This window comes from Panthera leo, chromosome B1 (genome assembly GCF_018350215.1).
Source record: "Panthera leo isolate Ple1 chromosome B1, P.leo_Ple1_pat1.1, whole genome shotgun sequence".
NCBI lineage: Eukaryota > Metazoa > Chordata > Mammalia > Carnivora > Felidae > Panthera > Panthera leo.
This window is the reverse complement of record NC_056682.1, coordinates 102,325,210-102,343,328: the sequence shown is the minus strand read 5'-3', so window position 1 is coordinate 102,343,328 and position 18,119 is coordinate 102,325,210. Positions and strand designations below refer to the sequence as shown.

Genomic DNA, 18,119 nt, shown 5'->3' with positions numbered 1-18,119 from the left:
TGGTTTGTATACTTATCACCATGTAGGCTTTGGTTCTCTTGTTTTTGTTGTTATTGTTGTTTGTTTTTTTTGTTTGTTTTTTGTTTTTTTTTTTTTAACAATGCTGACTAAGGTAAAGCAAATATAGTATATGAAAACTTTGTTCTGGAGTTTCAAACAACAGAGTTCAGTTAGCCTGACTTCTCAGAAGCAATTTATACGTTGTTTTATTCTATTTGTTCTAAAAGATCAAAAACAAAGTTCAGCAATGTTAGATAATGTGTTTCTTGCTTGATCTAAGTCAGCATATGGCCAACTCTAATTCAGTTCATTTAGAATTATTTCATTTGGAAAATCTGAAAGGTTAAACAGAACAGACTTCAGACCAACAGTATCAATTAAAATTTCTTTTGCTTGGAAACCAGGTGATAATGAAAAGCACATGTCTCCAAATCACTAACAAAAGAAAGATGCATGTACAGATAATATCAAATGGTTTATGAGGAACATAAATTCACAAAGACTGGTCAATTAGGGTTTCTGAATTTTTAAAGAAGTCTACTCTGTTAAAATCAGTGAATATAGTACAGGCATACTTTGCACATGTTGCAAGTTTGGTTCAGACGATTGCAATAAAGTGAATAACACAATAAAGTGAGTCGAATGAATTTTTTGGTTTCTCAGCACATATAAATGTTTATACTATACTTTAGTCTAATAAGCATGAAATATCATTATGTCTAAAATAAAACAATGCACATACCTTAATTTAAGGATACTTTATGGGTAAGAAATGTTAACCTTCAACTGAGATTTCAGCAAGTTGTAATCTTTTTGCTGGTGGAGATTCCTGCCTGGATGCTGATGGCTGATGACTGATCAGAGTAGTGGTTGCTGAAGGCTAGGGTGGCTGTGGCAATTTCTTTTTTTTTTTTAAATATATGAAATTTTTTGTCAAATTGGTTTCCATACAACACCCAGTGTTCATCCCAAAAGATGCCCTCTTCAATACCCATCACCCACCCTCCCCTCCCCTCCCTCCCACCCCCCATCAGCCCTCAGTTTGTTCTCATTTTTTAAGCATCTCTTATGCTTTGGCTCTCTCCCACTCTAACCTCTCTTTTTTTTTTTTTTCTTCCCCTCCCCCATGGGTTTCTGTTAAGTTTCTCAGGATCCACATAAGAGTGAAAACATGGTATCTGTCTTTCTCTGTATGGCTTATTTCACTTAGCATCACACTCTCCAGTTCCGTCCACGTTGCTACGAAGGGCCATATTTTGTTCTTTCTCCATTGTGTAGTATTCCATTGTGTATATAAACCACAATTTCTTTATCCATTCATCAGCTGATGGACATTTAGGCTCTTTCCGTAATTTGGCTATTGTTGAGAGTGCTGCTGTAAACATTGGAGTACAAATGCCCCTATGCATCAGTACTCCTGTATCCCTTGGGTAAATTACTAGCAGTGCTACTGCTGGGTCATAGGGTAGGTCTATTTTTAATTTTTTGAGGAACCTCCACAATGTTAAATACAAATCAAAACCACTCTCAGATATCACCTCACGCCAGTCAGAGTGGCCAAAATGAACAAATCAGGAGACTATAGATGCTGGAGAGGATGTGGAGAAACAGGAACCCTCTTACACTGTTGGTGGGAATGCAAACTGGTGCAGCCACTCTGTGGCAATTTCTTAAAGACATCAATGAAGTCTGCTGCATTGATCAACTCTTTTATATATATATATATATATATATATATATATATATATATATATATATATAACTCTTTTATATATATATATATATATATATAACTCTTTTATATATATATATATATATATATATATATATATATATATATATATATATATAAAAGATGTGCCATGTGATACTATTTGATAGTATTTTACCCACAGTAGAACTTCTTTAAAAATTAGGAGTCAGTCCTCCAAAACACTGCCACTCTTTTATCAATTAAGTTTATATAATATTCTGCATCCTTTGTTGTCATTTCAACAATCTGCACAGCAACTTCACCAGGAGTACATTCCACCAAGAAGGACTTTCTTTGTTCATCCATAAAAAGCAACTCCTAATCCATTCAAGTTTTATCATGAAATTGCAGCAAGTCAGTCACATCTTCAGGCTACACTTTTTTGTTTGTTTGTTTTCAATAATTTATTTTTTATAATTTACATCCAAGTCAGTTAGTACATGGTGCAACAATGATTTCAGTAGATACCTTAAGCCCCTTACCCATTTAGCCCATCTCCCCCTCCCACAACCCCTCCAGCAACCCTCCATTTGTTCTCTATATTTAAGAGTCTCTTATGTTTTGTCCCCTTTCCTGTTTTTATATTATTTTTTCTTCCCTTCCCTTATGTTCTCTGTTTTGTATCTTAAAGTCCTCATATGAGTGAAGTCATATGATATTTGTCTTTCTCTGACTAATTTCACTTAGCATAATACCCTTTAGTTCCATCCACGTAGTTGCAAATGGCAAGATTTCATTCTTTTTGATTGCCAAGTAATACTCCATTGTATATATACACCACATCTTCTTTATCCAGTCATCCATCAATGGACATTTGGGCTCTTTCCATACTTTGGGTATTGTTGATAGTGCTGCTATAAACATTGGGGTACATGTGTCTCTTCGAAACACTCAGGCTCCACTTCTAATTCTAGTCCTCCTACTGTTTGCACCACATCTGCACTTACTTCCTTCACTGAGATATCAAACCTGTCAAAGTCATCAATGAAAGTCACATTCAACCTCTTACAAGCTCTTGTTTCTTTTGATATTTTGACTTCCTCTCATGAATTGAAAATGTCCTTAATAGCGTCTAGAATGGTGATTCCATTGCAGAGGTTTTCCATTTACTTTTTTAGATCAATCAGAGGAATCACTACCTATGGCAGGTATAGCCTTACAAAATTTATTTTTTAAATAATAAGACCTGAAAGTTTACATCACTACTTGATCTGTGGAGTACAGGTTGGATGTTCTGTTAACAGGCCTGAAAACAACATGAATCTCATCGTACATTTCCATCAGAGCTCCTGGGTGATGAGGTGCATTGTCAATGAGCAGAATGATTTTGAAAGGCTTCTTTTTTTCTGAGAAGTAGGTCTCAACAGTGGGCTTCAAATAATCAGTAAACCATGTTATAAACAAATGAGCCGTCATTCTGGCTTTGTCGTTCCATTTTTAGATCAAAGGCAGAGAAGATTTAGCATAATTCTTAAGGACCCTGGGATTTTTGGAATGGTAAATAAGCTCTGGCTTCAATTTAAAGCCACCGCCTACATTAGTCCCTAACAAGAGTCAGCCTGTCCTTTGAAGCCTTGAAGCCAGGCATCTCCTCTCTGGCTATGACAGCCCTAGATGGCATCCTCTTCCAATAGAGGGCTGTTTCACTGATACTGAAAATTTGTTGTTTAAGTGTAGCTACCTCCATGAGTTACCTTAGCTAGATTTTCTGCATAACTTGCTGCTGCTTCCACATCAGCACTTGCTGATTCACTTCACATTTTTATGTTATGGAGAAAGCTTCTCTCCTTGAACTTCATGAACCAACCTCTACTAGCTTCATACTTTTTTTCTGCAGCTTTCTCACCCTTCTCAGCCTTTATAGAATTGAAGAGAGTTAGGGACTTACTCTGGATTAGCCTTTGGCTTTCAGGGAATGTTGTGGCTGTTTTGATCTTCTATCCAGACCACTCAAACTTTCTCCATATCAGCAATAAGGCTACTTCACTTTCTTATCATTCATGTGTTTATGTGTTTACTGGAGTAGTACTTTTAATTTCCTTCAAGAACGTTTTCTTTGCATTCACAACTTGGCTAACTGGTACAAGAGGCCTAGTTTTAAGCCCATCTTCGCTTTCAACCTGCCTTCCTCACTAAGCTGAATCATTTCTAGCTTTCAAGTTAAAATGAGAGACACGTGACTCTACCTTTTATTTGAACACTTACAAGCCATTATAGGACTATTAAACTGGCCTACTTTTTTTTTGAGAGAGAGCATGCAAGTTGGGTAGGGAGAAAGGGGGAGGGAGAGAATGAATTGTAAGCAGGCTCCATGCTCAGTACAGAACCCAACTCGTTGGCTTGATCTCACAACCATGAGATCATAACCTGAGCTGAAATCAAGAGTCAGATGCTTAACCAACTGGGCCATCCAGGCACCCCTGGCCTAATTTTATTACAACAGTAACATTAATGATCACTAATCACAGTTTGCCACAACAAACTTAATAATTTAAGTTTGAAATATTGGGAGAATTACCCAAATGTGATACAAAGTAAACAAATCCTGTTGGAAAAATGACACTGACAAACTTGCCTAATGTAGGATTGCCACAAACTCTCAATCCTTAAAAAGAAAAAGAATAAGCAATGACTGCAAATCACAATAAAGCAAGTATGCCTCTACTGTTTTCATATACTGATCTTTGTTAGGAGACAAAAAAAATATTACTTATGTTATTTTAACAGAAAGGGTTTAATATAAAGAATTAAATGAGGTAATAGATTTTTCTTTTTTTTAATTTTTTTTAATGTTTGTTTATTTTTGACAGAGAGAGAGACAGAGAATGAGTGGGGGAGGGGCAGAGAAAGAGGGAGACAGAATCTGAAGCAGGCTCCAGGCTCTGAGCTGTCAGCACAGAGCCCGACGCAGGGCTCGAACTCACAGACTGCATAATCATGACCTGAGCCGAAGTTGGATGCTCAACTGACTGAGCCACCCAGGAGCCCCAGTAATAGATTTCTCTTAACTGGAGAACTGAAAACAAAAAAATTAAAAGAACAATAAGGTATCATGGGGCACCTGAGTGGCTCAGTCAGTTAAGTGTCTGACTTCGGTTCAGGTCGTGGTCTCACAGTTTGTGGGTTCAAGCCCCACGTCAGGCTCAGTGCTGACAGCTCAGAGCCTGAAGCCTGCTTCTGATTCTGTGTCTCCCTGTCTCTCTGTCCCTCCCCTGCTCATGCTCTGTCTCTCTCTGTCTCTCAAAAGTGAATAAATGTTAAAAAAAAATTTTTTTTAAACAATAAGGTGTCATGAAACTAGCAACTGCAGGAAGCATCTACCACCACTAGTGTTAGGAAAATAAAGAGAAGAGGTTGGAACTATTAAAATTAGAACTTTGAACAAAAGGCCCCATAGAGCAGATACTCAGAAAAGGGAATATTCCTTAGCTGGAGCAGGTATCTCTGAATTTGGCAGAGGAAGCCCAAAGGGCATAGAATCAGACTTCTCAGAAGGGATGTTTAATGGCAGCTTTGGTGTCCCTGAGAGACATGGTGAGACCTGGTTCTTCAAAGGTTGGAAAATCTGCAAACTGGATTCAATTGCTTCTCTAAAAATAAAGTCTCACTGACAGATTGAAGAAATGAGACTGTCGTGATACTAACAAGAACCCAATTTGACAGCAAATAGGATGGACCTTTTTCTTCTTTCTCCTTCAGCTTGCAGTTACCTCTAGTGCCTCCTTTTGTCAGAGTCTCAGAGCCAGCTAGCAAAGAAATCCTCTTAGCAGAATCCAGCCTTGATATCACAAAGCAGGGATTAAATGTGAATTTGGACCTGAGACATAATTGCTGAATAACTGCTGTCATCTCCCCCATTGGCCACTCAGCATCTATTCACACTCTTTCTACATATATTTGAACTTTCATGCAACAACAAAAGCGAACTCCCTATTTGCACCTAACATCATGGAACTATCCCTTAGACAAATGATATCATTTTCATCCTCTCCCCAAAATAATGAGATTCAAAGTTCCATCAGTCATTGTATTCCTGAGCTATGTTAATTACACTTCAAATTCAGTCACAGCCACATGTAAACATTCTATATAAAGACTAAATTGTAAATTTTACCTCCAAAAAAACTTACATACAATTCTAAAGAAAAGGAAAATAAAGGAAAGTGTATATGTAACACACACACGAAGATATATATAGCTGCTGCAGTCTTCATTTCTGTAATGGTCATGCAGCTCTCATTGATATTTATAACCCCTTTTTTCTACATCTCATTCATGTTCCTTTGTCCCCATCAGGGCCTCAGCTGGTCAGGATCAAACCTTCATTTATCAAGATTCTCAATCTCTATTTGTCCTATCTTTTTTAAATTTCTGTAGTTTGCTATCAACTTAACCTTTTACTCTTGGACAGGAAGTACCAATAAAACTCCAAAGAATTTCCTTGGTTCCATATGCCTCTGCCATAGTCTGAATTTTTATTTCACACTACAAAATTTACACACTGAAAACCTGATACCCAAGGTGATGATATTGAGGGGGCGGGAGGCCTTTGGGTGTGATTAAGTCAAGAGGGCAGAACCCTCACAAATGAGATTAGTGCCTTTATAAGAGATATCCCTTGCTTTTCCGCCTTGTGAGAACACAAGAAGTCTGCAGTTCTAAAGAGGACTTTCACCTGCCCATGCAGACATCCTAATTTCAGACCTCCAGCCTCCAGAAATGTGAGAAATAAATTTCCGCTATTCATAAGCACCCCAGTACTTGGTATTTTGTTATAGCAGCACAGAAAGACTAAGAAATGTTCATTGCCCCTCTTGTGTAGCAAGAACCCAATTTTCCATTGAAAATCAGGATGAGTGTCCCCCAAACAGCAAAGTAACCTCCTTCTTGGCCTGTTAATTCAATGACATAAGGACCCAAGCAGCTAAGTGACAGTCTCAACTTTTAGTTTAATACAACCATTGTTGGGTCCCCCTTGGGAATCAAGACCACCAAACCATCTGTAAACCAGGCCCAAGGTTTTCTCCTCCTCAGACATAAACTCATAAGGAATTCTCCATGAATCCATAGGTATAGAAGAAAAAAAGGACAATACAACAGCAGTTAGTGTTGAAGAGTCAGGTATCTGCTCACACAACTTCCTTGTGCCTTTTGGCATAAGCTCAAACTCAATTTCTTATTTACCATTTCTATTTAATAATTGATTTCTGTGGCCCATGCCTAAATTTATGGCTTGGTAGCTCAGAGAACACCAAGTTTATAATGGGAATCTTAGGGCACCAATCACTTGATATCCAATGATTAGACATTCAGTTTCTATGGAGACCTGGTAGCAAACCTGGAGCTATTCCCCAAAAGAATAGTTATCCATAAAAGAAAGCACGGATTTTCTCGAAACTCTAGACTTTTGCCCTATAATTCTCCTAATAGTACTTGCCAAAGACTCCATAGTGTATCCCTATACTCCACAGGCTTTTCAAGCATCATCAGATCTGTTTCATAAAGCTTAAGTGGAAAAGAAGTTCTCATTGCAGCCTGGACTTGTTGCAGAGCCTTTTTCTGCACTCCCCATTCAAAACCAACAACCTCCAGGTTATTCATTAGGAGGTATCATAAATACTCAAACATGTATATGTTGCCTCCAAAATCCAAAAAATTCTATCCAGCATTGTGCCTCTTTTTGTTGGTTGCTGGTACAAGATGCAGTAACTTGTCATTTACCCTTGAGATGGTTTATCTCAGAAATTTCACTGAGCTGGTGAGTCTCTGAATTTTCATGGGGTTTATAACATATTCTGTTTCTCAGGTGTCTTACTAAGGCATCTAAAGAACTTGCTATTTCCTACTCATCAGAGACAATGATCTCACCAATGTAGTGGAGAAATGTTAGGTTGTTTAAAATGTCAAGACAATCACTGTAGAAGATACTGTAACAGAAAGCAAGAAAATTAACATAGCCCTGAGATAGGAAAGTATATTGTTTTTCCTACCATTTAAAATCAAACTACTTTTTTGTGTGGTTCTTGCAAATTAATATGGAAAGAAAAGAGCATTTTTCAGGTCAATAGCTTCCCACCAATGTTGATTTGCTTCAGTTAAAGACACCACATCTCAAGCAACAGCTGCAATTGAGCTGATTAAATATGATATTCCAAGGTCACTTTCCAAGATCCACCATACTTCTACAGAGTCTAAACAAGAAAATTAGAAATCTGATTTGTTTCATTACACTGGCATGTTCCAAGTCTTTGCTAGTGGTAATAATCCCTGAAATTTCTCCAGAGATGTATTACTTTTGTTTACCATCCTGGCAGGGAGGGGCAATTCTAGAGGAATCCATTTGATTCTTCCTACCTAATGTCTTTACTTCATGAGTCAGAGAACCTTTGTAATGATTCTTCCAGTTGACAAATGTATCTATCCAAATTATACATTCAGTAACTTAGGAAAGAACCATAGGAGTCTGTGGGTCTATTGAGAAGAAAGTAGTTCAAACTTAGGCCAAAATTACAGAGATAGAGATATATCACTTGACCACCATGAGCCCTACCTTGACTAGTGGACCACAGTGGCATTTTGTTTCCCTTGGATTTAGCATCAATTCAGAGCCAGTGTATAACAACCTCTTCAAAAGTCTGGGTATTTCTTTTTTCCTAGTGTCCATTCACTCTAATAAAATGCTACAATTCCCTTTAGAGAAAGCTTAGAGGAAGATTCACACTACCTATCTGAAAATTTTTCTGAAGTGATTTTATAGCTCAAAAATATGTGGGGTTTTTTTGTAAAAGCATTTATTGTAGAGCAAAAAGATGACAAAATGTTCATTTTCTTTCATTGAAAATGTATTTGTTGAGTGCCCCCTGTGTACCAGGCCTTGTTAAAGTTGATGGATATAAAGAAATATCCTCATTGGAGGTTCCGGAAGATGGCGGCGTAGGAGGACGCGGGGCTCACAGCGCGTCCTGCCGATCACTTAGATTCCACCTACACCTACCTAAAGAACCCAGAAAACCGCCAGAGGATTAGCAGAATGGAGTCTCCGGAGCCAAGCGCAGACTAGAGGCCCACGGAAGAGGGTAGGAAGGGCGGCGAGGCGGTGCGCGCTCCACGGACTGGCGGGAGGGAGCCGGGGCGGAGGGGCGGCTCGCCGGCCAAGCAGAGCCCCCGAGTCTGGCTGGCAAAAGCAGAGGGGCCGGACAGACTGTGTTCCGACAGCAAGAGCGACTTAGCGTCTGGGAGGTCATAAGTTAACAGCTCTGCTCAGAAAGCGGGAAGACTGGAGGACAAAGGGAGGGAGAGCTGCTGAGCCCAGCTTGGCGGGGAACAAAGGCGCCAGCGCCATCTCCCCCGCCCATCCCCCAGCCAAAATCCCAAAGGGAACCAGTTCCTGCCAGAGAACTTGCTCGCTCCGCGCAAACACCCAACTCTGTGCTTCTGCAGAGCCAAACCTCCGGCAGTGGATCTGACTCCCTCCCGCTGCCACAGGGCTCCTCCTAAAGTGGATCACCTAAGGAGAAGCGAGCTAAGCCTGCCCCTCCAGCCCCCGTGCACCTTGCCTACCCACCCCAGCTAATACGCCAGATCCCCAGGAACACAAGCCTGGCAGTGTGCAAGTAGCCCAGACGGGACACGCCACCCCACAGTGAATCCCGCCCCTAGGAGAGGGGAAGAGAAGGCACACACCAGTCTGACTGTGGCCCCAGCAGTGGGCTGGGGGCAGACATCGGGTCGGACTGCGGCCCCGCCCACTAACTCCAGTTATACACCACAGCACAGGGGAAGTGCACTGCAGGTCCTCACCACGCCAGGGACTCTCCAAAATGACCAAACGGAAGAATTCCCCTCAGAAGAATCTCCAGGAAATAACAACAGCTAATGAACTGATCAAAAAGGATTTAAATAATATAACAGAAAGTGAATTTAGAATAATAGTCATAAAATTAATCGCTGGGCTTGAAAACAGTATACAGGACAGCAGAGAATCTCTTGCCACAAAGATCGAGGGACTAAGGAACAGTCACGAGGAGTTGAAAAACGCTTTAAACGAATTGCAAAACAAAATGGAATCCACGATGGCTCGGCTTGAAGAGGCAGAGGAGAGAATAGGTGAACTAGAAGATAAAGTTATGGAGAAAGAGGAAGCTGAGAGAAAGAGAGATAAAAAAATCCAGGAGTATGAGGGGAAAATTAGAGAACTAAGTGATACACTAAAAAAAAATAATATACGCATAATTGGTATCCCAGAGGAGGAAGAGAGAGGGAAGGGTGCTGAAGGGGTACTTGAACAAATTATAGCTGAGAACTTCCCTGAACTGGGGAAGGATAAAGGCATTGAAATCCAAGAGGCACAGAGAACTCCCTTCAGACGTAACTTGAATCGATCTTCTGCACGACATATCATAGTGAAACTGGCAAAATACAAGGATAAAGAGAAAATTCTGAAAGCAGCAAGGGATAAACGTGCCCTCACATATAAAGGGAGACCTATAAGACTCGTGACTGATCTCTCCTTTGAAACTTGGCAGGCCAGAAAGGCTTGGCACGATATCTACAGTGTGCTAAACAGAAAAAATATGCAGCCGAGAATCCTTTATCCAGCAAGTCTGTCATTTAGAATAGAAGGAGAGATAAAGGTCTTCCCAAACAAACAAAAACTGAAGGAATTTGTCACCACGAAACCAGCCCTACAAGAGATCCTAAGGGGGATCCTGTGAGACAAAGTACCAGAGACATCACTACAAGCATAAAACATACAGACATCACAATGACTCTAAACCCATATCTTTCTATAATAACACTGAATGTAAATGGATTAAATGCGCCAACTAAAAGACATAGGGTATCAGAATGGATAAAAAAACAAGACCCATCTATTTGCTGTCTACAAGAGACTCATTTTAGATCTGAGGACACCTTTAGATTGAGAGTGAGGGGATGGAGAACTATTTATCATGCTCCTGGAAGCCAAAAGAAAGCTGGAGTAGCCATACTTATATCAGACAAACTAGACTTTAAATTAAAGGCTGTAACAAGAGATGAAGAAGGGCATTATATAATAATCACAGGGTCTATCCACCAGGAAGAGCTAACTATTATAAATGTCTATGCACCAAATACCCGAGCCCCCAGATATATAAAACAATTACTCATAAACATAAGCAACCTTATTGATAAGAATGTGGTCATTGCAGGGGACTTTAACACCCCACTTACAGAAATGGATAGATCATCTAGACACACAGTCAATAAAGAAACAAGGGCCCTGAATGATACATTGGATCAGATGGACTTGACAGATATATTTAGAACTCTGCATCCCAAAGCAACAGAATATACTTTCTTCTCGAGTGCACATGGAACATTCTCCAAGATAGATCATATACTGGGTCACAAAACAGCCCTTCATAAGTTTACAAGAATTGAAATTATACCATGCATACTTTCAGACCACAATGCTATGAAGCTTGAAATCAACCACAGGAAAAAGTCTGGAAAACCTCCAAAAGCGTGGAGGTTAAAGAACACCCTACTAACGAATGAGTGGGTCAACCAGGCAATTAGAGAAGAAATTAAAGAATATATGGAAACAAACGAAAATGAAAATACAACAATCCAAACGCTTTGGGATGCAGCGAAGGCAGTCCTGAGAGGAAAATACATTGCAATCCAGGCCTATCTCAAGAAACAAGAAAAATCCCAAATACAAAATCTAACAGCACACCTAAAGGAAATAGAAGCAGAACAGCAAAGGCAGCCTAAACCCAGCAGAAGAAGAGAAATCATAAAGATCAGAGCAGAAATAAACAATATAGAATCTAAAAAAACTGTAGAGCAGATCAACGAAACCAAGAGTTGGTTTTTTGAAAAAATAAACAAAATTGACAAACCTCTAGCCAGGCTTCTCAAAAAGAAAAGGGAGATGACCCAAATAGATAAAATCATGAATGAAAATGGAATGATTACAACCAATCCCTCAGAGATACAAACAATTATCAGGGAATACTATGAAAAATTATATGCCAGCAAATTGGACAACCTGGAAGAAATGGACAAATTTCTAAATACCCACACTCTTCCAAAACTCAATCAGGAGGAAATAGAAAGCTTGAACAGACCCATAACCAGCGAAGAAATTGAATCGGTTATCAAAAATCTCCCAACAAATAAGAGTCCAGGACCAGATGGCTTCCCAGGGGAGTTCTACCAGACATTTAAAGCAGAGATAATACCTATCCTTCTCAAGCTATTCCAAGAAATATAAAGGGAAGGAAAACTTCCAGACTCATTCTATGAAGCCAGTATTACTTTGATTCCTAAACCAGACAGAGACCCAGTAAAAAAAGAGAACTACAGGCCAATATCCCTGATGAATATGGATGCAAAAATTCTTAATAAGATACTAGCAAATCGAATTCAACAGCATATAAAAAGAATTATTCACCATGATCAAGTGGGATTCATTCCTGGGATGCAGGGCTGGTTCAACATTCGCAAATCGATCAACGTGATACATCACATTAACAAAAAAAAAGAGAAGAACCATATGATCCTGTCAATCGATGCAGAAAAGGCCTTTGACAAAATCCAGCACCATTTCTTAATAAAAACCCTTGAGAAAGTCGGGATAGAAGGAACATACTTAAAGATCATAAAGGCCATTTATGAAAAGCCCACAGCTAACATCATCCTCAACGGGGAAAAACTGAGAGCTTTTTCCCTGAGATCAGGAACACAACAGGGATGCCCACTGTCACCGCTGCTGTTTAATATAGTGCTGGAAGTTCTAGCATCAGCAATCAGACAACAAAAGGAAATCAAAGGCATCAAAATTGGCAAAGATGAAGTCAAGCTTTCGCTTTTTGCAGATGACATGATATTATACATGGAAAATCCAATAGACTCCACCAAAAGTCTGCTAGAACTGATACATGAATTCAGCAAAGTTGCAGGATACAAAATCAATGTGCAGAAATCAGTTGCATTCTTATACACTAACAATGAAGCAACAGAAAGACAAATGAAGAAACTGATCCCATTCACAATTGCACCAAGAAGCATAAAATACCTAGGAATAAATCTAACCAAAGATGTAAAAGATCTGTATGCTGAAAACTATAGAAAGCTTATGCAGGTAATTGAAGAAGATATAAAGAAATGGAAAGACATTCCCTGCTCATGGATTGGAAGAATAAATATTGTCAAAATGTCAATACTACCCAAAGCTATCTACACATTCAATGCAATCCCAATCAAAATTGCACCAGCATTCTTCTCGAAACTAGAACAAGCAATCCTAAAATTCATATGGAACCACAAAAGGCCCCGAATAGCCAAAGTAATTTTGAAGAAGACCAAAGCAGGAGGCATCACAATCCCAGACTTTAGCCTCTACTACAAAGCTGTCATCATCAAGACAGCATGGTATTGGCATAAAAACAGACACATAGACCAATGGAATAGAATAGAAACCCCAGAACTAGACCCACAAACGTATGGCCAACTCATCTTTGACAAAGCAGGAAAGAACATCCAATGGAAAAAAGACAGTCTCTTTAACAAATGGTGCTGGGAGAACTGGACAGCAACATGCAGAAGGTTGAAACTAGACCACTTTCTCACACCATTCACAAAAATAAACTCAAAATGGATAAAGGACCTGAATGTGAGACAGGAAACCATCAAAACCTTAGAGGAGAAAGCAGGAAAAGACCTCTCTGACCTCAGCCGTAGCAATCTCTTACTCGGCACATCCCCAAAGGCAAGGGAATTAAAAGCAAAAGTGAATTACTGGGACCTTATGAAGATAAAAAGCTTCTGCACAGCAAAGGAAACAACCAACAAAACTAAAAGGCAACCAACGGAATGGGAAAAGATATTTGCAAATGACACATCGGACAAAGGGCTAGTATCCAAAATCTATAAAGAGCTCACCAAACTCCACACCCGAAAAACAAATAACCCAGTGAAGAAATGGGCAGAAAACATGAATAGACACTTCTCTAAAGAAGACATCCGGATGGCCAACAGGCACATGAAAAGATGTTCAACGTCGCTCCTTATCAGGGAAATACAAATCAAAACCACACTCAGATATCACCTCACGCCAGTCAGAGTGGCCAAAATGAACAAATCAGGAGACTATAGATGCTGGAGAGGATGTGGAGAAACAGGAACCCTCTTGCACTGTTGGTGGGAATGCAAATTGGTGCAGCCGCTCTGGAAAGCAGTGTGGAGATTCCTCAGAAAATTAAAAATAGACCTACCCTATGACCCAGCAATAGCACTGCTAGGAATTTATCCAAGGGATACAGGAGTACTGATGCATAGGGGCACCTGTACCCCAATGTTTATAGCGGCACTCTCAACAATAGCCAAATTATGGAAAGAGCCTAAATGTCCATCAACTGATGAATGGATAAAGAAACTGTGGTTTATATACACAATGGAATACTACGTGGCAATGAGAAAAAATGAAATATGGCCTTTTGTAGCAACATGGATGGAACTGGAGAGTGTGATGCTAAGTGAAATAAGCCATACAGAGAAAGACAGATACCATATGGTTTCACTCTTATGTGGATCCTGAGAAACATAACAGAAACCCATGGGGGAGGGGAAGGAAAAAAAAAAAAAAGAGGTTAGAGTGGGAGAGAGCCAAAGCATTAGAGACTGTTAAAAAACTGAGAACAAACTGAGGGTTGATGGGGGGTGGGAGGGAGGGCAGGGTGGGAGGGAGGACAGGGTGGGTGATGGGTATTGAGGAGGGCACCTTTTGGGATGAGCACTGGGTGTTGTATGGAAACCAATTTGACAGTAAATTTCATATATTAAAAAATAAAAAAAAAAAAAAAAAAAAAAAAGAAATATCCTCATTGATCTCATGTTTTAGTAAGCAGAAAAAAAAAATATCTCAGATAATTTTAGATTATGATAGGTTCACCAAAAGGAATAAACAAGATGATATGATAGAGATATCAAAGGGAGATTTGGGGGGAGACACATCAGATAAAATGGTTGGCAAAGGCCAATCTGAAAATGTAAGATTGAGGTTAAAATGTGAAGGAAACAATGGAACCAGTCATGAGAAGAACTGAAAGAGGAGGTTCCCAGGCAGAAAAACCAAGTCTCTCAGAGACCCTGAGTGGGGATGTGTCTGGGTCCCTCAAGAACGGTGAGCCAGAAGAGTAGTATGAGGTGAGGTAAGAGAAGCTGAGGGCAACATGTAGGTCCTTGTAAGTAAGAAGCTTATGTAGTTAATTCTGGTATAATAAAACATATGCATTTCTAAAAACCACTCTGCAATGCAAATCAGACAAAAAAAAAAAAAAACCATGGGAAAACACGGGGCGAGAGGTAAAATATTTAAAATTTTTGTGACACGTTAAAAACTGATTAAAACCTAACAATAACAGCACATTTTTGCACACTTGTAATGATTAACTACATAAATACTACAGTAACCATAGCATACTACCTTAAAAAAGACCTGAAGCTTGTTCATGGAAGCGGGCATCGGAAGCATTGCAGCGCTGAATTTTGGGTAGCGGAAGGAGGGTCGTCTGAAATCCAACGGCAAATAGTAACACCTGATGTGGACAGATGTGGCCTATAACACACAGTGAACTGAGGAAGCTGGTGAGGGGTGATGAGCTTGCATGCGTGCTCCATTCACCGAGTGCAGTATCTGCTTTGGTGTTTTTCAAACATTAGCAAATGTGAAACTCACAATGCTCAAATTGTTCCTTAATATATCTGTCACTTTTTCAAAACAAGCATTATAGCAGAACGAACTGTATTTTACTCTAATTGTGGGAGACGCCACTGGAAGCTTTTAAATAGCAAAGTGGCTTCCTGAGAAACTTAACAGAAGACCATGGGGGAGAGGAAGGGGAAAAAAAAAGAGGTTAGAGAGGGAGGGAGCCAAAACATAAGAGACTCTTAAAAACTGAGAACAAACTGAGAGTTGGGGGGGGGGGGTGGAAGGAAGGGGAGGGTGGGTGATGGGTATTGAGGAGAGCACCTGTTGGGATGAGCACTGGGTGCTGTATGGAAACCAATTTGACAATAAATTTCATATTTATAAATAAATAAATAAATAAATAAATAAATAAATAAATAAATAAATAAATAAATAAATAGCAAAGTGCCATGATGTGATTGTGTTTTTAAAAGATCACTGGCTGATCCCTGGAGAATGATTACAGACCAGGATGAATGGCATTTTTACTGAATTGGAAAAGACTGAGAGAAGAGCAGACTTCAAGTGAAAGGGTATAGTGAGAATGATTAAGTCGGCAGGTGGATCTGCCTCCAACCTCACTGCAAAAGTCAGAGCTAGAAATATAACCTGCATCTGTAGAGCATCTAATGTAATGGGACCACCTGAGATAATCTGGGGGCGGAGGATGTAAAAGGCCCAGGGCCTTTCTCATAGCCACAAGTATGAATTAGAGATGCTATGTAGTTCTACTTATTGTGTTTGGGTGTCCAGTTTCTACATATGGTGACACCAAAACACAGAAAAAAGAGAGAAGGAAAGACTGAAGGGGACAGAAGTAGGGAAAAGATGAGAAAGAGAGAGAACACTGTAAGAACCAGGTCTCTGACGTATAATACAGTTTATAGAATAAAGCTGCAGCAATGGCATAACAACATTAATTGGTAATGGTCAATGCATCTACTATGCCTTCCTTCTATACACAGTTCTTTAACCCATTATTCAGTCTGGGATATTTTGTGGGGTTTTGAGAGAAATAAATACTGTTGTAGAATAAATAAATATATATGTATATATAATATGATATATAAATATATATATTTTTAGCAAACATAGGTGAATTTTTTGCCTTGAAACCTTTTCTTACACATTTGCTTATTCCTAAAGTAATCAGTATTAAAAGTTTCTGAAAAAATAAAGCAGTCACCTCAAAAAGTTTGTAAAATGAACCACTCTCTCCTGAGATAAGAGCTTAATAAAATAACAATATACCAATTTCATAAATTGTTTCAGAACACTTATTTTGTCACTGATGATGTTGCAAACAGACTCCATTTTTGACAACCATTATCATGACTACAACCACCCAGATAAGCCTGTTGCCCAGTTTATGCACTGGTACATCTGCTCTATCTCCAGCCCTCTCCCTAATACTGGTTTCATCCCATCCCAGCTTGCTCTTCTTCTCCCATGCCTATGATACTTGACATTTTTTAATCTTTGATTTGTTTTTACTAACTTTTTATCTTAGAATAGTTCTAGAGTTTCAGAGAAATTGCTAAGATAGTTCAGAGAGTTCCCATATTTACCATATATTCCAGTTCCCCTTTTATCAATATTTTGCATTGGTTTGGTATCTATGATGTAATTAATAAACTAATATTGATATGTTATTACTAACCAGTGCCAATTCTTTATTCAGACTTCCTTAGCATTCACCTATTAACCTTTATCTGTTCCAGAATTCCACCAAGGATACCACATTACATTTAGTTGTCATGTCTCCCTGGCAAATTTGAGGATTATTGATCAGGTATTTTATAAGATGCCCCTTAACTGAAATCTATCTGATGTTTTTGTCACCACTGGAGTTATGGATTTTGAAAAAGAAGAGCACAAAGGGAAAATGCCATTTTCATCCCATCCCATCACGAGTATATACTATCAACATGACTTACTGCTGTTAATGTTGACTTTGATCACCTGGATGAAGCAGTGTGTGTCAGATTTCTTCACTCTAATTTTTTTTTCCTTTTTTCCATACTGTACTCTTTGGAAGGAAGTCACTCTGTGCAGCTCATACTTAAGAAATGGGGGATTATGCTCCACCTCCAGGAAGAGAGGGCAAAGTGGTACTTTTTGAGCATGGCCACCACCCTCTTCTAATACTATCGCCCTGCAAGTCCTAGGAAAAAGTAAAATTATGTTTTTCTCTGAAAGTTGGTCCATTGAGAATAACAATGAATGGAAAAGGCAGCCATGTATTGCTAAGAGGGTAGGTCTGGTACGTGATGCCAGGTGACAAGATGAGAGCACTTGTGTTGTTACATTAACATCACTAATGACAAGCTTATCACATTTTCAGACTGGGCTCCCTGCATCTAATCTTCAGCCTTCCTTTCCCCATAGCCAGAATCATTTGACTTCTACATGCTGGCTCTCCCCTTTCCATCTCTAGGTACAATCCAGACCTTGGCATTCTGGGGCAAGCTGAACCTCAGCATTCAGTAGCAAGCCAATCTTGCCACCAAGCCTGGTTTCTTTAGCCCCAATTCTCGTCACTGGTCACTATCCCATGTCTATTCTGTTTTAGGATCTTCCCTTGTGACCCAAACTCTCTAAGACAGGTGGTCTGCTTTGCTACTATCA

General features: G+C 39.4%; 1 pseudogene; it reads right to left on the bottom strand.

Annotated features, from left to right (window-relative positions):
* Positions 1-775: 775 nt before the first annotated feature.
* On the bottom strand, positions 776-3,965 carry LOC122218443 (annotated as a pseudogene).
* Positions 3,966-18,119: the final 14,154 nt, after the last annotated feature.